Source organism: Phoca vitulina, unplaced genomic scaffold, assembly GCF_004348235.1.
Source record: "Phoca vitulina isolate PV1807 unplaced genomic scaffold, GSC_HSeal_1.0 scaffold25, whole genome shotgun sequence".
NCBI lineage: Eukaryota > Metazoa > Chordata > Mammalia > Carnivora > Phocidae > Phoca > Phoca vitulina.
In genome coordinates this window covers 46,121,994-46,141,646 of record NW_022589728.1, presented here as the reverse complement: position 1 = coordinate 46,141,646, position 19,653 = coordinate 46,121,994, and the positions used below count along the sequence as shown (strand labels likewise).

General features: G+C 38.2%; 1 protein-coding gene across 2 annotated transcripts in view; it reads left to right on the top strand.

The window, feature by feature from the left end:
• The first annotated feature begins 801 nt into the window (after window positions 1–801).
• The window catches only part of ANKRD46 (ankyrin repeat domain 46), a 35,866-nt gene continuing 17,014 nt past the window's right edge, over window positions 802–19,653 (top strand). Inside the window, exons 1-2 of one of the 2 annotated variants that reach the window (XM_032421677.1) lie at window positions 858–880; window positions 18,255–18,361. The gene's annotated coding sequence lies outside the window, so the exon portion shown is untranslated. Of the gene's footprint in view, window positions 881–18,254; window positions 18,362–19,653 lie in introns of both variants that reach the window. The other variant, XM_032421676.1, reaches the window with a different exon arrangement.

Genomic DNA, 19,653 nt, shown 5'->3' with positions numbered 1-19,653 from the left:
ATCGGGACTCAGATGCTCTACCAACTGAGCCACCCAGGTGTCCCCTGAAATCATAATTCTTAATGAAATAAATTTGAGAGAGATTCTCTTGAATTTGACAATCATCCCAAACACTTACATGACTTTACCAAGAACAAACTGTTAGACTGAATGATAGCGCTTGAGTGGATGGACATGAGACATCCCAGAGGGTGGCCTGGTTGAGCCAGTGGTACTAGAATTCAGAGAAGGGATAATCACTGTGCAGAGGATGTCTGTAGGAACAATATATATATATATAGAATTTTATGTTTCCAGTAAATGAACTTATACCACCCCACTACCCACCACATTTCTAGTGAGTTTTGGCTGTATACATGTTGCATTTAGTCCAGGAATCCTAAAATATGGGATGTAAATATCCAAACCATTAAAAAAAGACCTTTGCATCATATTTTAGAATTAGAGCAGTTACTATTATGAATATGTCCATTTGGGTTATATATTAGCCTTACCTAGAGACCAGTGACTATTAATTGATGCCTACAGCTCTTAATAAAACGGTCCTTGCTTTGAAGCCTTCATTTAGCTGACGGGGTGGGATGTATATTTAGAAAAGGATGTGAATAGTGCAAAGTGCTCCTGGACTCAGGTCGGAGAAACCTCTTTCTAGGCTGTCATTCTTTTCTCCCCACGCCAGGTTTGGTCCTTGCCCTCATTCTTGAGTTTCCAGTTCTGGGCAAGCAGAGCAGCCGCTTGGGCCTCCCGCCTCCAGGGGGCGCGCCGTCCGCCGCGGCGTGAGGCCGCTCTAGCCCGGGGAGAGCTCTGCCTGTCTCTATGGCCTCTCCTTCCCTCCGCCTGCTGCCGCCGCCGCTGCTTCCTCTGCTCCACCGTGTCGAAGGTACTTGGGCCGGGGCCCGTGGGCGGCCCTAGGACTGAGCCGCTGACACTTCCCCTGGCGGCCCTGACGCACCGGAGAGGCCCGGGCCGGGGCCTGGCCGAGGGGCCAGGGGACCCCCCCACCCCCGCACCTACTCGGCGGCGGGAGGGAGCCCGACTGGGCGTCGCGGGTCCAGGGCTCTGCCGCTCGTGAGGGCTGGGAAAGGGCCTGCGAGGGTTCTTGTTTGTTTTTGCGGCCAAAGGCCGTGGTCGCTCGCAGGAGGGGGCCAGCCCGGGTTTGCGGGCCGCGGCGGGGCGGGCCCGGGGCGGGGCGCGCTCGCGGTTAATCGGGAGGTCTGAGCCGCAACCCTCCGCCGGCGCTCTGTTGTTGCGCCCGGACCGAGCATGTGCTTTCGCGGCAGCAACGGGGCAGTCCGTGGCCGATCGTAAGGAGCCCGCAGTCTAGGTGTAAACAGCTGTTGCGGTGTGACTGAACAGTCCAGAATGGCACATGGCCCCGTGTTTTAAAGAGCCATTTGTCTCTTAATGTGCAATGCTAGGAAGCGGGTGGTTTACCCGCCAGGTTTTCCAATACAGCGCCCTGCCTCGAGGAAAAGATATATTTATTCTTTAAAATTGGCTACTGAACATAATTAGGAAAAAAAAAAATATACCCCTGAATAGTGACACCTCTCACTCTTTAAAAAAATAACAATGGTACCAAGGAGCTCCTAGCTTAAACAGCTGTAATACCAGTGGTATAGGAATTATAGTAATAACTATTTTCAGTGCTTACTCTGTGTCAGACATGGGGCTGAGTGTTTGAAATACCTAATACCTCTATTTAATCCTTGCAGCAACCCTGTGAGGTTCCATTTCCATTTTACAGATAAGGAAAACTGAGCACGGAGAGTCTGAGTTAACTAGTCGAAGGTCAGACAGCTAGCAGAGGGTGAGCTGGGATTTGAGCTTCATCTGCCTTACTGCGGTGTTCTTGCTTCTGTTACCTGTCCATACATGTTCTAGAGATTTTTGTTTGTTTGTTTAATTTGATTGTAGCCTGAACTGATTTCTCTCAGGCTTAATTTTCATGGTTATATGCAAGAACCCTATACCAACTTCTTTTTAGTTTTTAAGGAGTGTAATGAGAAAAATGTTTGCTCATTAAAGATTAAAATGGATAATAAGCTTGGACTAAGGCCCTCACCACTACCAATGCAGTTTGATTTGAAATAAGAGTTGGGTTTATTTGGTTGTTTGTATGCTTCATTACTATTCTTCATTATTTGTGTTTCGATACCATTTTTAGTGAGTTCACTTTGCCTTTGCAATATGATGACAGTAGTACTGAAGGGAAATGAAAGATTTTTCAATGACAATAAGTTAATATTTTACTGGATATAGAAAAGGCACTGGAGAGAGACTGAAGTAAAAAGGAATGAAGAGACTTTTGGCATGTTGTTTAGAGCAAATTGAGTTACTTACTATGAAGGATAAAGAATTTCCACTGTTCCTATGAACATCAGAAGGGAAGTCCTATTTCCCATGAGGAAAGAGGTTGGATACTAGAATCTCCCAAATCTCTTAGCCTTATCAGGATATAAGAATTTCCATATTCAACATTCTTGTAGCAAATGTATATTGAATGCCTTTCATGGTCGGGCACTGTTCTACACATTGGGAATGCAGGGGTGGGAAAAAAAAAATCTTTGTCTTCATGGAGCACTGGAGGAGTGGGTACAATAAACAAAATCATTTGAAAAAATTAAAATATATCCAGTCAGATGGTAACTTGCTAAGAAGAAAAATAAAGCATCTAAGGGGGATAGAAGACCCAGAGAAGAAGCAGATGCAGTTTTAAAATAAAGAACAGCGTCATGGAGAAGATTCTTGAACAAAACTGGAGGGAGTGAAGGACAGCCATGGAGCTACCTAGGGGAATAGTGTACCAGGCAGGTGCAGAAGCCCAGAAACTGCCAGTCTTACTGGAGGACCAGCAAGGAGGCCAGCAGGTTTGAGCAGAGTAAGGGAGCGCAGAATGGGGTCTGAGAGCTAACTGGTCCTGGTAAAGACCTTGGCTTTTTCTCTGAATAAAGAGGGGAATGGGTGGAAGGTTTTGAGCAGAGGAGTTGGGGGATCTTACAACGTTTTAAAGAGTCGCTCTGGCTGCTGTGTTCAAAATCGACTGTGGGGGCAAGGATGGAAGAGGGGAGACTGGTTAGGAGGTTGGTTCAGGAATCCAAGGGAAAGATGATGGGGGCTTAGACCAGCTGGTAGCTGCCAGGGTTTATTGATGGATTGGATGTGGAGTGGACGGGTAAAAGAATGAAGCATGACTCTAAGGCCTTTCTTTGGCCTGCTGTTGGAAGGATGGATTTGCTGTTTACTGAGATGGGGAAGATTTAAGGGTGGAGAGATAAGGGGAGGTGGGTAGAGTGGGAATTAAGAGTTAGTTTTAGATGTGTCCGGTTTGAGATGCCTGTTCACATGGGGTTATAGGAGACTGGAGTTGATGGGAAAGATTGCAACTTGAAATCGAAATTTAGGAGTCTTTAACAAGTAGATAGTATTTAAAACCATGAGCTTGTATGAGATCTGGTCTAAAGAACTGAGGATTGAGCTCTAGGCTTTCCACATTCAGTGGTTGGAGAGATTAAGAACCTCAAAGACTGAGGAGGAAAAAAAAGCCTTTGAAGGTAGGAATGTGGAGTGCTGGAAGCCAAGTGAAGAGAGTGTTTCAGGAAGGAGAAAGTGATCATCTGTGTCTCCTGCTCAGTTGACAAGTCATGTAAGATGAGGACTGTGAAATGGCCATTGGATTTAGCAACGTGAAGGTCCTTGGGGACTGCGCAAGAGCACTTTTGGGAGAATAGTGGGGGAGAAAACCTGGGGGAAAACCTGGTTTTACAGAGAGAATAGGAGAGGAATTGGAGTCTACAAGTATAGACAACTCTAGAAAAAGTTAGCTGTAAATTTTTTTCATATATAAATTAAATGAAACACTTGTCATTTTTTTTTTTGTTTCAAAGTCTTTTTTATTTTTTTATTATGTTATGTTAATCACCATACATTACATCATTAGTTTTTGATGTAGTGTTCCATGATTCATTGTTTGCATATATCACCCAGTGCTCCATGCAGTACGTGCCCTCTTTAATACCCATCACCAGGCTAACCCATCCCCCCACCCCCCTCCCCTCTAGAACCCTCAGTTTGTTTCTCAGAGTCCATAGTCTCTCATGGTGTCGTCATTTTCATGGTGACTAATTTTATTTCCAGCTTCACTTACTTAGCAACTAGGCTTGGATTATTTTATCAATGGCTGGTGGAAGTAAATAACTATACTACTACTACGGATAATAATAATGTGTTATTAATTAACCTTCAAAACCAATACACCAGGAAGCTTGTCCTTTTTATATAACACATTTCAGGACTCATAAAAGTGCTTGGGTTGGAGTGTGTTCTTTTGCTACTTTGTTCTTACCTTAGGTTAAAAAATTAATTTACAAGTGTTACAGCTGTGCATTTAAAATCAAAAATACATGCATCCAGAAATTGAGAACTAGGATTTATTTTGGAGTATGTTGTCTCAGTAGTAGTAAGAACTGACTGTGCTGATATACATCATTTCTGTTATAAGAATTAATTGATAAGTAACAAAATACACTTGGCCTTTTTTATTTATGAAGTGTGAAGACTTAATACTTCATTGCAAGTGAATAATAATATAAGACAGCATGTTTTAAAAAGGGAGTAAATGTAAAAAAAAAAAAAAAGTACAATTTTTATTTGAAGACACCAGTTTAGGTTCTTGTGTTTGCCCTGAGTAACTTAATGCCCACATACAAATACAAAGTAATCAGTGAGATACACAGCTTATGGCATATTTACACCATCTTAGCTGTGGATATAAGCTCTTTCCATGATCTTGTGTACTGTTTCCATGGTAGGTACAGCCATTGGTTGCATTGTAAAGATTTAGAGTGATTAAAATATTTCAAAGTTTAGTGTTATAGCTACTGATTTTTTTAATCCATTAATCCTATCTGGAAGATGACAGCTTCTTCAATCTTTTTTTTTAGTGAGGGAAGTAGTTTCTTAAGTTTGTGCCTTTTGTTTTGTTTTTTCATTTTTTTTCTGTGGGAATTTTTCATGGGTTAGCTCTGGTTTCAACTTGTATTAATCATGTCACACAGCCTTAACTTTTTTCTTTTCTTTTCTTTTTTTTTTTTTTAAAGATTTTATTTATTTATTTGACAGAGAGAGACATAGCGAGAGCAGGAACACAAGCAGGGGGAGTGGGAGAGGGAGAAGCAGGCTTCCCGCAGAGCAGGGAGCCTGATGCGGGGCTCGATCCCATGACCCTGGGATCATGACCTGAGCGGAAGGCAGATGCTTAACGACTGAGCCACCCAGGTGCCCTTTTCTTTTCTTTTGTACCGCTTCTTAAGCAGGCCTTTCTGTCCCGGATTTGATTTTCTGCAGTATTTCTTCTGTTTCTTACTGCTCACAAATTGGATTTTAAATTTCTTTTATGTTTTTATTTTACTTGCAGTTTTGTTTTATCCCAATCTCCTTCTAATACTGTTTTTTTTCCCTCACCCTGAGTTCTTAATTTTTTGCATATTCCTAAAGCACATTTTTTTCTGGATTTTTTTTTTCAATTTCTTACTTTAAATAATTGTCAGTGGTATGCTTTTCTTCATGTAGAGCTGATGAATCTCTTCTGGTGCAGAATTTTTCATTGACTCCATGTTGACTTTGTTTTGTTATTCATCCTTTAAAAATGAACTTTTGAGATTGTCACTATACTATTGAATTGTCATGCCAAATTTGCTTAGTACCATTCTACTGAAGACTTTTTCTAGATTTCTTGCAAGGAAAATAATTAGAGAATTGGATTGTGTGTAGGCATTCCATAAAGAACTCTGTTGTGGTGTGGGCAAAGAATTTACCTATTTAAAATAATTTTTGCTATTATTAAAACTTAAGTTTATAGTTATATCTTTGTAATAAAGTCCCTTTTTAATGATTCAGTAAGTAGACATAAGAATGATCAATTTAGCTTAAACTTCTATGTACAAAAATAAAATCAGTGACAAAGGAACAGCTAATTTCCAGATTAAAAGTATGCTTGTTCCTTTTTCTTCCAGCTTTATTGAGGTATTAGTGACAAATAAAATTGTATATATTTAGGTTGGACAACATGATTTTTTAAGGGGTACAACATGATGATTTAGTATTCTTTTTTTTTTTTTTTAAGATTTTATTTATTTGACAGCGAGAGAGCTAACACAAGCAGGGGGAGTGGGAGAGGGAGAAGCAGGCTTCCCACTGAGTAGAGAGCCTGATGCAGGGCTTGATCCCAGGACCCTGGGATCATGACCTGAGCCGAAGGCAGAAGCTTAATGACTGAGCCACCCAGGCGCCCCGATGATTTAGTAATGTTTGCCACAGTCAGGTTAATTAGCACATGCATTACCTCACATAGTTAACTTTGTGTGTGTGTGTGTTGAAACACTTAAGATCTACTCAGCAAATTTCAAGTATACAATACAGTATTACTATAATCACCATACGGTACATTTGAACTTCAGAGCTTAGTCATCTTCTAACTGAAAGTTTGTACATTTTGACCAACATTTTCCTCTACCTTTCAGTCCCAGGCAACCACCATTCTATTTTCTGGTTCTATGAGTTAGGCTTTTTAAAATTCCACATATAAATATGATCATACAGTATTTGTCTTACTGTGTCAGTATTATTTCAACTTAGCATAATGTCCTCCATGTTTAATCATGGTATTGTAAATAGCAGGATTTCCTCCTTTTTAAATATCTGAGTAGTATTCCATTGTATATATATATACACCAGATCTTCATTTTCTGTATTATTTAGCTGTCGACTGACACTTAGGTTATTTCCAAATTTTGGCTATTGTGAATAATGCTGCAATGAACATGCAGATACTTCTTCAAGAGAGTGATTTTATTTCCTTTGTTTACGTACCCAGAATTGGGAACTTGTTCTTGTTTTAGTGCTGTTCAGTTTTTCTGAAGCTTCTCTTTGTTCACTAAGATCTTTAGCAATTCCTCCAAGGCAGTGTTTAGCAACCTTAAATACTTATTTATTATCTTTATTGCCAGTAATTATTAGAGAAACAAAACAATTCTAAGACCAAAACATGTCCAATAGTAGAAATATACCCATTTGATTAAAAAATGGACAGTTTATTGTCTCTAGCTCTCTTTCATGTAACCGTAAACACATATATATCAAAAAAATAGTGATATTTGTAGGTATTTGATAAGCTATCCAATAAGTAGTACTTTTTTTCCCCTCTGGAAGTTTGTGCCTCTTAATCTCCTTCACCTATTTTGCCCATTCCCCCCCTTCCCCCCTCCCCAGAGGCAACTAGCAGTTTGTTCTCTGTATTTATTTCTATTTGTTTGTTTTAGATTCCACATATAAGTGAAATCATATGGTATTTGTCTTTCTTTGTCTGATTTATTTCACTTAGTGTAATACCCTGTAGGTCCACCCATGTTGTTGCAAATGACAAGATCTCATTCTTTTTAATAGCTAAGTAATATTCCGGTGTGTGTGTGTGTGTGTGTGTGTGTGTGTGTGTGTATACACATATACACACACCCATATCATCTTTATCCATTCATCTATGGATAAACATTTGGGCTGCTTCCATATCTTGGCTATTGTAAATAATGTAAATAATGCTGTAATAAACATAGGGTTGCATATATCTTTTCAAATTAGTGTTTTTATTTTCTTTGAGTAAATACCCAGTAGTGAAATCACTGGATCCTATGGTATTCCTATTTTTAATTTTTTGAGGAACCTCCATATTCTTTTCCATGGTGGCTGCACCAATTTCCATTCCCACCAGCAATCCTGGAGGCTTCCCTCTTCTCTATATCCTTGCCAACACTTGTTATCTCTTGTCTTTTTGTGACTAGCCATTTTGACTGGTGTGAGGTGATATCTCATTGTTTTGATTTACATTTCCCTGATGAGTGATGTTGAGAAGCTTTTCATTATTTGTCTCTGGCCATCTGTATGTCTTTGGAAAAATGTCTATTCAGCTTCTTTGCCCATTTTTTTTTTTTTTTTTTAAAGATTTTATTTATTTATTTGACAGAGAGAGAGATAGCGAGAGCAGGAACACAAGCAGGGGGAGTGGGAGAGGGAGAAGCAGGCTTCCCGCCGAGCAGGGAGCCCGATGTGGGACTCGATCCCAGGACCCTAGGATCATGACCTGAGCCGAAGGCAGACGCTTAACGACTGAGCCACCCAGGCGCCCCTTCTTTGCCCATTTTTAAACTGGATTATTTGTCTTTTTTTGGTGTTGAATTCTGTAAGTTCTGTATATATTCTGGATGTTAACCCTTTATTGGATATATCATTTGCAAATATCCTCTCCCATTCAGTAGTTGCCTTTTGTTTTGTTGATGGTTTCTTGTGTAAAAGCTTTTTATTTTGGTGTAGTCCCAAGAGTTTATTTTTTTTGTTTTTGTTTCCCTTGCCTGAGGAGATATATCCATAAATATGTTGCTAAGTACTAATAAGTAGGACTTTCCACAAATTTCTGAATATAATCACTTAAAAGATACGTGTACAATGTTATTTAGGGATGGTAGCAAGTCAGTCAGAAAGAACTGCAAGAATACAGTTTACTTAGCTACCTTTTCCACATTGGGTCTTTATGAGACTAGATACTTCGCTGCATTTTACATTTTAAACTAAATATATTAGGGGCGCCTGGGCTCAGTCGTTAAGCATCTGCCTTTGGCTCAGGTCATTGAGCCCCGCATCGGGCTTCCTGCTCGGCGGGAAGTCTGCTTCTCCCTCTCCCACTCCCCCTGTTTGTGTTCCCTCTCTCGCTGTGTCTCTCTCTGTCAGATAAATAAATAAAATCTTTAAAAAACAAAATAAATATATTAAAACTAGTCAAATAACCTATGTATTTTCTCTTACTAATTACAATGTCTTTTTTTCCTTTAACATAAGCTTAATTTTTTTTTTTAAGTAGGCTCCACACCCAGCATGGAGCCCAATGTGGGGCTTGAATTCAGAGCCTTGAGATCAAGACCTGAGCTGAGATCAAGAGTTGGACGCTTAACCAGCTGAGCCACCCAGGCATCCCAACCTAAGTTTAATTTTAAAATGAAATGTCCTGGGGCGCCTGGGTGGCTCAGTCGTTAAGCGTCTGCCTTCGGCTCATGTCATGATCCCAGGGTCCTGGGATCGAGCCCCCATTGGGCTCCCTGCTCTGCGGGAAGCCTGCTTCTCCCTCTCCCACTCCCCCCTGCTTGTGTTCCCTCTCTCGCTGTGTCTCTATAAAATGTCCTGAGTGTGACATTGTTGGAAGAGTTTAGGCATTTGTAACTTTGGTGGCATTTTTAGTTCTAAAGTCAAGTCAGTCACTTTTTTCCCAATTGCCAGATGGCACTGCTTCTTTCATTTAAATCTTTCTCTGCCCCTTCCCCATCTTTTGGCTGTGTTTTACTGTTACGTTGATTTTTTTTTTTTTTTTTTTTTTTTAAAGATTTTATTTATTTATTTGAGAGAGAGAGAATGAGAGAGAGAGCACATGAGAGGGGGGAGGGTCAGAGGGAGGAGCAGACTCCCTGCAGAGCAGGGAGCCCGATGCGGGACTCGATCCCGGGACTCCAGGATCATGACCTGAGCCGAAGGCAGTCGCTTAACCAACTGAGCCACCCAGGCGCCCTACGTTGATTTTTTTCTTAAAAACAAAAACTGGTATTGCCTGTAAAAAAGAGTATCTTTTCAACTTCTTCTCTGGGTTATCTCCATGGTCAGTTCCTAGAATTTACCCAGCTCTCAGTCAGCATCCGATTCTTTGTGCTGTTTGTTCCATTTAAATGTGGGATTTCTTAGGCCTTAATTCATCTCATTCTTGAAGCAAGTTAGATATCATTACACCCCACCCTTCCTTTGACCTTTGTCTTTTCCTGAAACATGTAACAAAAACAATATTTTTTCCTTCTTAGAAAGCGGTGACAGGCGCAGATAGCAGTAGGTTAGGTATCAAGTAGTAATGACCACTTTAGGTTCTCTGTTAAGTATTTGGCTCTAAGTAACAGAAAACCTAATTTAAACTGTCTTAATAAAAAAATGGACTTTACTGATGCCTGTATTTAAAAAGTCCAGAGTTAATATGTGCTTCAAATGAGGTTTAATCAAGGCTTGACTCCCATTTTTCTCTCTACTCTGTGTGCTTCCTGTATGTGTGTGCACGCACGCATGTGTGTGTGTATGTGTGCACATGTATATAAAATATATGTCAAAATGACTAAAGCAATTTTAGGTGTTATTTACAGTACACCATATCTTTAGGAAAAAAGAATATCTAACTCTACCATTCCAAGCAGAGTCTTATTGGACTGGTCACATGTCTGCCTCTAAATAAACCACTACAGCTAGGGAAATGTAATTATTACATGGCTTAATATAATCAGGACTGACCCCCTCAAGGCATGTGGGCAGTGAAGAGTTACACCGTTGAGTACTATGGGGCAGAAAAACGTAGGAACAGATACTAGGTAGGCAGCCAATGTGTCCACTACAGTGGCAGTAGGTTTCTGAGGATAGAAAAACACATATAGTTGGTTTTAGATCAAAATGGTACATTAAGTGCATGTTTCAGTACATGGCAATAATTAATCAAACATAAAAAGAGGGAACCAGAAAGATGTAGTCAGAACAATACATAATATACACATATATACATATTCTCTGTAGAGTAGAAGCACAGTATGATGAGTGGAGCTGCAGCTGTTCTGGAAGTGGGCAGTGGCAGGCAAATATTTGGCTCCTGCTGGGTGATGAGGATTAAAAGTGCTCTGCATAGGACAAGAGTGGAGTAAGGTGATGGCTCAAAGTCAAGGCTTTGGGTAGAAATTCCCTAAGCAGGAAAGGAGTCCAAATAAAACAGTTCTTGACTGCTGGAATCAGATGGCTTAAAGAAGCTGGACCTAGCAAGGCAGAAGGACATGGCAGTCTCAAGGCCAGGAACTGAACTGGACTTCAGCTCAGCGACTAAATCTGTAATAGCCCCACTATCACTGAGAGGAGTTCAACTTACCTTTTGTAAGACCTGGTTCTGAACTACATTCCCAGGTGGCAAAGTGGAGGCAGCTATCAGAAGGAGTGAGCATGGGGGAGAAAGAATGGAGAACAAAAACAAACAAATAAACATTTCTCTCAAAATAAGCTTGCAGCACAAATTCCAAAAGGAATGAAGAAGATGCTAAATGCTAAGAAGAACTCATCCAATAATATTAGCATTGGAACACAAATTCAGTCCTGACATAAAAAATTTTAGGAAACCATCCAACAAAGACTTTTAATTAAGTGTCTATATGCTCAAAGAGAAAAAGGACTCACATTTATTAAAAATGAACAGTAAATTATGAAACAAAAAGTAACAGGTGGATATGAAGAATTAATTAGAACTCTTAGAAATGAAAAATGACAGTAGTTGAGAATTTTTTTTAAGTGTAATAAACTTTTAGACTCAAACCAGCCTGAGCGTAAGTGAATTAGAAGATGGAGCTGAGAACTGCACCTAGAAGTAGCACAGAAAAACTTTTTTTTTTTTAAGGTTATATTGATCTTTGAGTTTCCAACATATATTTAATAGGAAGATATGGTTGAAAAGCACTATTTGAAGAGAATTTGCCAGAATACAAGAAAGGGATGAGTACTTAGATTACAAATACATTCTGAATTCCAAGCAGGATAAATAAATCCTCCTAAATAGATCCCAGTAAAACTGTAGAACATTAAGGATAAAGTGAAAAATTTTAAATGAAATAAAGAAAAATACATTCCTACACAAGAACAACAATTAGACTGAAGCAGACATCTCCTGGCAGTAATAGATGCCTGGAAGCATCAGAGTGAGAGCTTGAAGGTACTGAGGGAAAACTGGCAACTACAACCTCATGATCAACTGAACTGTTATTCAGGAATAACATCAAATCAAGTCATTTGCAAATTTGCAGACTGAAAGAATGTACTTCTCACAGATCCTCACTAAAAGAAGTGGAGAGTGAACTTCAGCCAGAAGAGTGAATCCAGAAGAGAGGCATGGGATTTTTTGAAAAAGAGTGATCTGATTGATAAGATGTTGATAAATTTAGGTAATTTTTTTTTTTTTAAGTTTTAGGGGTTTGGGAGAGGTATTTTTTAAAGGTAAAGCTAAAACTCTTAGCAATCATGGAGTGGTCTGTGGTGGTTATAGTGCATTCTGGTCATTGTGTTCAGAATAAAATTCTAGATAATCTTAGACTTTAAGAAACATTAGCATGTATGTCAACATTTTTAAATAACTAGTCGAAGGAAAAAAATAGAGGAAAAAGATAACAGAAAACGAAAAAAGATGATCAACAGAAGACACACAAAGAAGAAAAAGATGATAAACAGAAAACATAAAATAGATGATAAACAGAAAAAACACAAAATAGGTGGAAATCAGTCCAAATAGGTTAGAAATCATAGAAAATATAAGTTGATTAAATTCACCTATGGGAAAAAAATCTTCAGAACTGTTAAAAAGCCATCTAGTTTCCTGTTTAGCGGACATACACCTAAAACAAAACTATACATAAAGGTTGAAATAGGAAAATATCCCCCCAAAGTTATAACCATAGAAAGGTAATACAATAATGTCAATATCATTAATGTCAAATGTTGAGGCAAGAAACATTAATAGGAATAAAGAAGCACACTAATAAAAGAAACAGTCTTCCGGGAAGATCCATGTACCTAAACATAGTCTCAAAATGTAACTCCAAATTAGATGGGATTACAGAAAGAATCCATAAATTCACAATCAGACATTAAAACTGTTAACATTACTTTCAGAAACCAATATATCATATCACAAAAAACTGGAAAAATACAGAATTAACAAGAATTGATCAAATGTATGTATATAGAGAGTAGAATTCTATCTTCAACTAATGCTTCATACATTCTTTTCACATACGCATGGCACATTAACCAAAAGAAAGTCTGTAAATTTTAATAAATTCTTGCCCCAAAGACCATTTTCTTTTGCCACAGTGCAAATAAATTAGAAATTAACAAAAAAGGTTTTCAAATCCCTTACGTGGGTATTTAAAATATAATTAATAGGCTTAAAAGGGGACATCACAGAAATTATATAATTAAACAACAATGTGAAATACTGCGTGTGAAAACCAGTGGAGTCCAGTTGACACTTCAATGTAAATTTATAGATTTTTTTCTTTTTTTTAGATTTAAATAAATTTGTTAAAAGGTAAGATTAAAAGTGAGTTAAGGATACAAATCAAGAAGGTAAAAAAAAGAAACCACATAAAAAACTTAAAGTAGAAGAAATGAAGAGAAACCAGAAGCAGTAAAACAGCAGAACTGGTTCTTTTTTTTTTTTTTTTAAGATTATTTATTTGAGAGAGAGCAAGCACACCCATGCAGGGAGAGGGGCAAAGGGAGAGGGAGACATACTGTATTGGCACAGTAACCTGACCTTCCTGTCCTTTTTTTTTTAAGTTAATTTTTTTTAGTAATCTGTACATTCAACATGGGGCTCAAACCCAACCCTGAGATCGAGTCGCATGCTCTTCGACTGAGCCAGCCAGGTCCCCCAGTGCCCTCCTTGTCTTTATTATCTTACAGATGTCATCCTACCAAACTCCCAATCACCATCTACACTGCAACCAGATACGGATTCTTTGATTCAAGGCCCCTTTGCCATTAGGCTTCAAGCAGTCTTCCTTAGCTTAATTTCCCTGATACTGCTCTCTTCATTCTCCTAAGGATCTGGCACACCTTACCCCGCTCCCCAACTCCCATCTTTTTAAGACCAGTTTAAATATACATGCTTCATTCAACAAATAGAGTGCTGGTTGTGTGCAAAAAGAACCCTCAAGCAGACTCCCCACTGAACTTGGAAACGGATGGGGATGCAGGGCTCAATGCCAGGACTGAGATCATGACCTGAGCCGAAATCAAGAGTTGGCCGCTTAACCAACTGAGCTACCCAGGCACCCCAGAACTGGTTCTTTAAAAAACTAAATATACAGACTTCTCCCAATAATGATCTAGGAAAGAAAAAACAAGAAAAAACACAAACAGCATCGGAAACAATGCAGATATAATAGAGATTTGTTTTTTAGTCATGAGCGTATGTAATGAATAACTTATGCCAATAAATTGGAAAAGTTTAAAATAATAATGTCTGTGGGTCAGGAATTGGAAAGTGGCTTAGCTGAATGGTTCAGGCTCAGAGTATTTCAGTCAATATCTCAGCCAGGGCTAGCCATGTGAAGGCTTGGCTGGCTGGGTCTGGAGGATCTTTCCCAAGGTGGCTCACTCACAAGACTGTTAGCAAAAAGCTTAGGTTCCTTGCTGTCTACTAGCAATGCTTCATCACAGGAACCTCTATAGTACTGCTTGGGTGCCCTCATGACATGGCAGCTGGCTTGTTTCAGAGTGAGTAATCCGTGAGAGAGTAAGGAGGAGGCCGCAATGTCTAATTTATGACCTGTCTTACAAGCCACTTCTACTATATCCTATTTGTTAGTAGTGAATTAGTAAGCCCATACTCAGGGGGAGGGTATTTTAACTCAAGCTCTTGAAGAAAGATGTAGTGAAGAATTTGCAGGCTTGTTTTTAAACTAACACACTGTACTTATGTAAGTAATACGGTAATACATAGAAAATTCAAGAGAACCTACAGATATATTAATAGAGTTAGTAAGAATTCAGCAGGGTTGCTGATGTGAGTCAGCACATATGCATCAGTTTCATTCTTTGTACTGGTAATAACCAAATTAAAACTGTAGTTAAAAAAAGACCTCAATCACAGCAGAAATAAAAACAATAAGTTTTTAAAAAATAAAATGTATAAAAGATGTACAAGACCTTCATGGGGAAAATTATAAAAATGTATTAAAAGATAGCAAAGAATATCCAGATAGTTCATCTTCAAGGGTATGACTTGGTATAGTAAACAAAATTTCCATGTCAAAATAATCCTGACACTCAGATGGGATAGAAGATTGCAAATAGGCGCACCTGGGTGGCTCAGTCGTTAAGCGTCTGCCTTCAGCTCAGGTCATGATCCCAGGGTCCTGGGATCGAGCCCTGCATCAGGCTCCCTGCTCAGTGGGAAGCCTGCTTCTCCCTCTCCCACTCTCCCTGCTTGTGCTCCTTCTCTCGCTGTCTTTCTCTCTGTCAAATAAATAAATAAAAATCTTTAAAAAAAAAGATTGCAAATAATTTTTTTTTAAAGATTTTATTTATTTGACAGAAAGACATTGTGATATTGGTACATATATATCCCACGGACTATTAGAACAGAGTAGAGAGCCAGAAACAGACATATGTAGACAGAAATTTGTTGTATATTAGAGTTACATTATCCAGTATTGTGGCTATTTAAATTTTAAATGTAAAGTGCCTAGCATTAATAACTACAGTACTGGTTTTCAACATTGTGGTGTGCTAATATTTAGTGCTATTTTTAAGTATTTTTGATGATATATCGTGGGGTTTAGAGGTATTTTTAAAACTAAGTATTTACGTCTTGGGGCATACCAAGGGAATTATATGAAGAGCCATGTAGCTGAAAACTAGAGATCCTTAGTCACTAACCACTTTTTCTCATGTTGGTCCCAATGACCTGGGAGGTCTCTGGGCAGTCTGTAAAAATAGTTCCATGGGAAACTGATACAGGGATTTGCCAGCCCTACTCCCGTTTCTGAAAGATTCCCTAGAACTCTGAGTACATAGACTTAAACCGAGCCAACTCACAGATCTGCCATTTTAACAGGAGAGGTTTTGTGGGGGCCAGGTCTCAGTCGGAAAGAAGATTGCTGGAATTCATTGTCCTTTTTACTCGGAATTACTGTTATATTGACAAAGCTATCAAGACTGCCAATTAAGCTCTGCCTCAGAATACTGGCATTTCCCACCTTGTGCCCCGCATTTTAGGTTCCTAAGTGGCAGCATGAGGAAAGCACCAGCCAAAAAATACAACTTCTCCCTGTAATTCTTATTTTTAATCCTCCTAAAATGGGCTAAAAAATTTAGGGGAAAAAGAATCCCTATTTCTCTTTTCTTGAACCTAGAGTCATTTGTATGTCATTCTCTATTTTCTTTTCTCTGGGTATCAGAAGATGCCTCCCCAAAATAGGTTGCCCCTAGTCCAAAGGGGGGGGCAACAGGCAAGGAAACAAAAGCTTCCCTTAAAGTCTCAGACGTCTACTCTTCATCTTTTACTCCCTTCCTACCAAAGGTCTTATCCTTAATTCTTAGGGAATTAAGGAAAAAGAGGAAATGTCTCACACCCCAAATGGTGGTCCTTTTGTGGCTATACATAACCATGCCATTTTTAGAGGCTATTTGGTTAAGTTGGTTCCTTAGTCCTCTCTTCAGTCATTTTTTTCATCGTATATCCTTACTTACCAGGGTCCCTAGAGGTTGGAATAAGTGAGGTAGGATGTGGGTCTAATAATGATGTGTCAGGAGTTCTTGAATTTTAAGGGTCTACATAGGACATCACTGTAAGCAGTATGGAGCTCTAGACCACAGTGATTCACATAGCTTCACATGCAATCAGAGCACACCTCAAAGAAGTCTACTAGATCCTCTGTGGGCTTGTATAGCCTAGGGAGGGCCCTTGTCCATCCTATGTCACTAGAATGGATGTTTTGTGTGAAGGATGCTGTACATTCTAGCATCCATCTGGTGCACAATTTAAAGTATTAGATGGGGACAGATGACAAGAGAATTGTTACAAACTGTTACATTGAAGATAATGTACCTTGTATTTCCACCGTGAATCATGAATGGAGCTAGAATCTTGAGGGTAAGGGGTAGTTTGCTTGTAAAGTAGCATGTTAAGTTAGAGCTTTTCTGATTCTCAGTATCTTTATATGTAAAATAAGGAGATTGGGTTGGATAATCCAAAATGGCCTTCCTGGCCATAAAAACTTTATGGAAAGTATTCAAGTTTCTCCTAAGAACAGTCTTGTGCCTTCAAACTGTTTGAGGTGAATCTGGTTTACATTTTGTGAACTATTTAGAAAATGAGTAATTTACAAAAGTTGTAGTTCCTGTATTTTTGAATAACACCAAATAAATGAATAGTAGGAATGTCATTTTTTTAGAGGGGGGAGGGGCAGAGGGAGAGAGAGAATCTTGATTTCACAACCCTGAAATCATGACCTGAGCCGAAATCAAGAGTCAGATGCTTAACTGACTGAGCCACCCAGGCATCCCAGGAATGTCATTTTTTTAGCACTTTAATTTTGTATAAATGAAGTCTGCTAAGGCGGGTTTAACGAGATTTAGATCTCCGAATAGTCCTGGAATCATTATTTATGCTATTAATTTGCTTGGTTAATTTTTTAATTGAGGTATAATCGACATACAACATTATGTTAGATAAACTTTTTTTAAGGAAAATTGAGCTTCAGCTCAACTCTGAATTTTCACTAATTAAGAATTATTGAGAATGATAATGGTAAGTAACTGAAATAAAACAAAGAGAGGAGAGCCTGGCTAGTTCATTCAGTAGAGCATTGGTCTCTTGATATCAGGATCGTGAGTTCGAGCCCCACATTGGGTGTAGAGATTACTAAAATAAGTAAGTAAGTAAGTAAACTTTAAGAACAAAAACAAAACAAAAGAAAAAAACAAAACAAAAACTTCCAAGGTGCTCCCTCCTCTTGCTGTATTCTTGTCTTGGATGCTGAAGTTGCACTTGAAGCCCAGGGAGCCCACAAGGTGGCACCATTAGTTCATAAATAAAGTGCTGCTGTTGCAGGAAAAACCTGATTTTTTTAAAAAAAAATCACTTTATTACAAAAATAATACATATGCATGAAAGACTTCAGATTGACCTTCCAGTGCTTATTTACTATCTTTATTATATAATTACGAATTATAAACTGAAGACTTCCTATGGGGGCAAGTCCCTTGCTAAGAATTTTAAACAGGCTAAAATTACACAATAAAGATTTTGGAAAATATTGAAAGGTATTAGAGTAAAATAAAATATCCACGGTACCAGTACTCCATTTGTGAACAATTAATTTTTATTTTAAGCCAATATTTTTCCAAAAGTTGAATTGAACTGTTAAAATAATGCAAAGATACAAGTAACACAAACATTGGAAGAAATATATATCAGAAATCCTTGTTTGTTTGTTTTCTGATGGAGAAAGAAAAATTTAGACAGGTGTTTTCTCACTATCCCAATGAGTAAGAAATACATGAGAATAATGACTCCAGGGATTTAGTCACTTCCTATAAAGTAGAATGTATTTCCAAATATTTTGATGTTGTTTTCTCACACTTAGAAAAGATTACTTTGAGAAGATTGCAAAGAGTTAATTCAGAATATATGACTGAATGTTTCCTGTAAACATGTGACCGGTGTTTCCTGCAAAGTAAGAAACAGTTCCAGGTATTTATTGTTTTTCTGCAGTTCGAAAAATTTACTTTGAATGAAATGATTATAAGGAGTTAATTCAGAGTGTGTGGGCTAGACTGTTTCCCTTTATGTAATCTTTGATGAAAAATTTCCTAAACTAATTCATTATATGAAAAAGAATCTTATGAAAGCAAACTTAGTGCCATTTTTTTTTTGCCCATAAAATGAGGATAATTGATAATACTTACCTTATATATAAGGCTTATCTGAGGATTAAATCAGTCATTCCAGGAAATACACTTAAATAGTGCCTGGAATATAATAACTTAATAGATGTTAAATATTATGTATCATGTTGCTAAGTAGTTGCATAGTAATAGCAGACATATAAACAAATCCTTGTTTTTTTTTCATTAAGCTTTCTTTCCTAAGAACTAAGTAATGCCTGATTAGCCTACTTTCAGTTATTATATGAACTTAAACATAATGAACTGGCCTTTAGTAGCATTCTGTAATTCACACATTTCAAATTAACCTCACCTTTATTGCTTTAATAAAGTTTTAATTATGAAGTAATTGGTAGCTTGGCATTGAAGAAATCACAACATTGAGAATTTTAAACAAATCAAGTTAGACTTGGAAATACCACAAAATGAGATGTAAAGTAAAAATGTGTCTGTAGTAGATCCAGATATATCTAAAAATTACTCTTTTTGAACTTCTGTTAATTATTTTTGAGACTTGGAAGTAAAATTCAGAAGGTTCTACTTATAAACTTCCTCCTTGGGGCGCCTGGGTGGCTCAGTCGTTAAGCGTCTGCCTTCAGCTCAGGTCATGATCCCAGGGTCCTGGGATCGAGCCCCGCATCGGGCTCCCTGCTCGGCGGGAAGTCTGCTTCTCCCTTTCCCACTCCCTCTGCTTGTATTCCCTCTCTCGCTGTGTCTCTCTCTGTCAAATAAATAAATAAAATCTTTAAAAAAAAAAAAAACTTCCTCCTTTACATGTTCTTCATGGTGCTGGAATATCCTGAAAGGATAATATTCTCAATTCTTTTTTTAAATTTACTTCCATGCTTTCAAAAAGGCGGCTACCTTTTTTCTTTTTTAAGAACTCAAAACAAATATCCACATATTTTGCCTTTATTTTGGACAGATACCTCAAAGGGTAAGAATTGAGATTCTAGACATACGATCTATGAGAATTTATTTCCCCGGCCCTTCTAAGACAATCTTCCAAAAAATCGATAAGTAAGAATTCTAAAAGGGATTCAAATTAAAGTGAACTGTAGTTTAAGATGAACTGCACATTTGACGTTTTATTGTGAG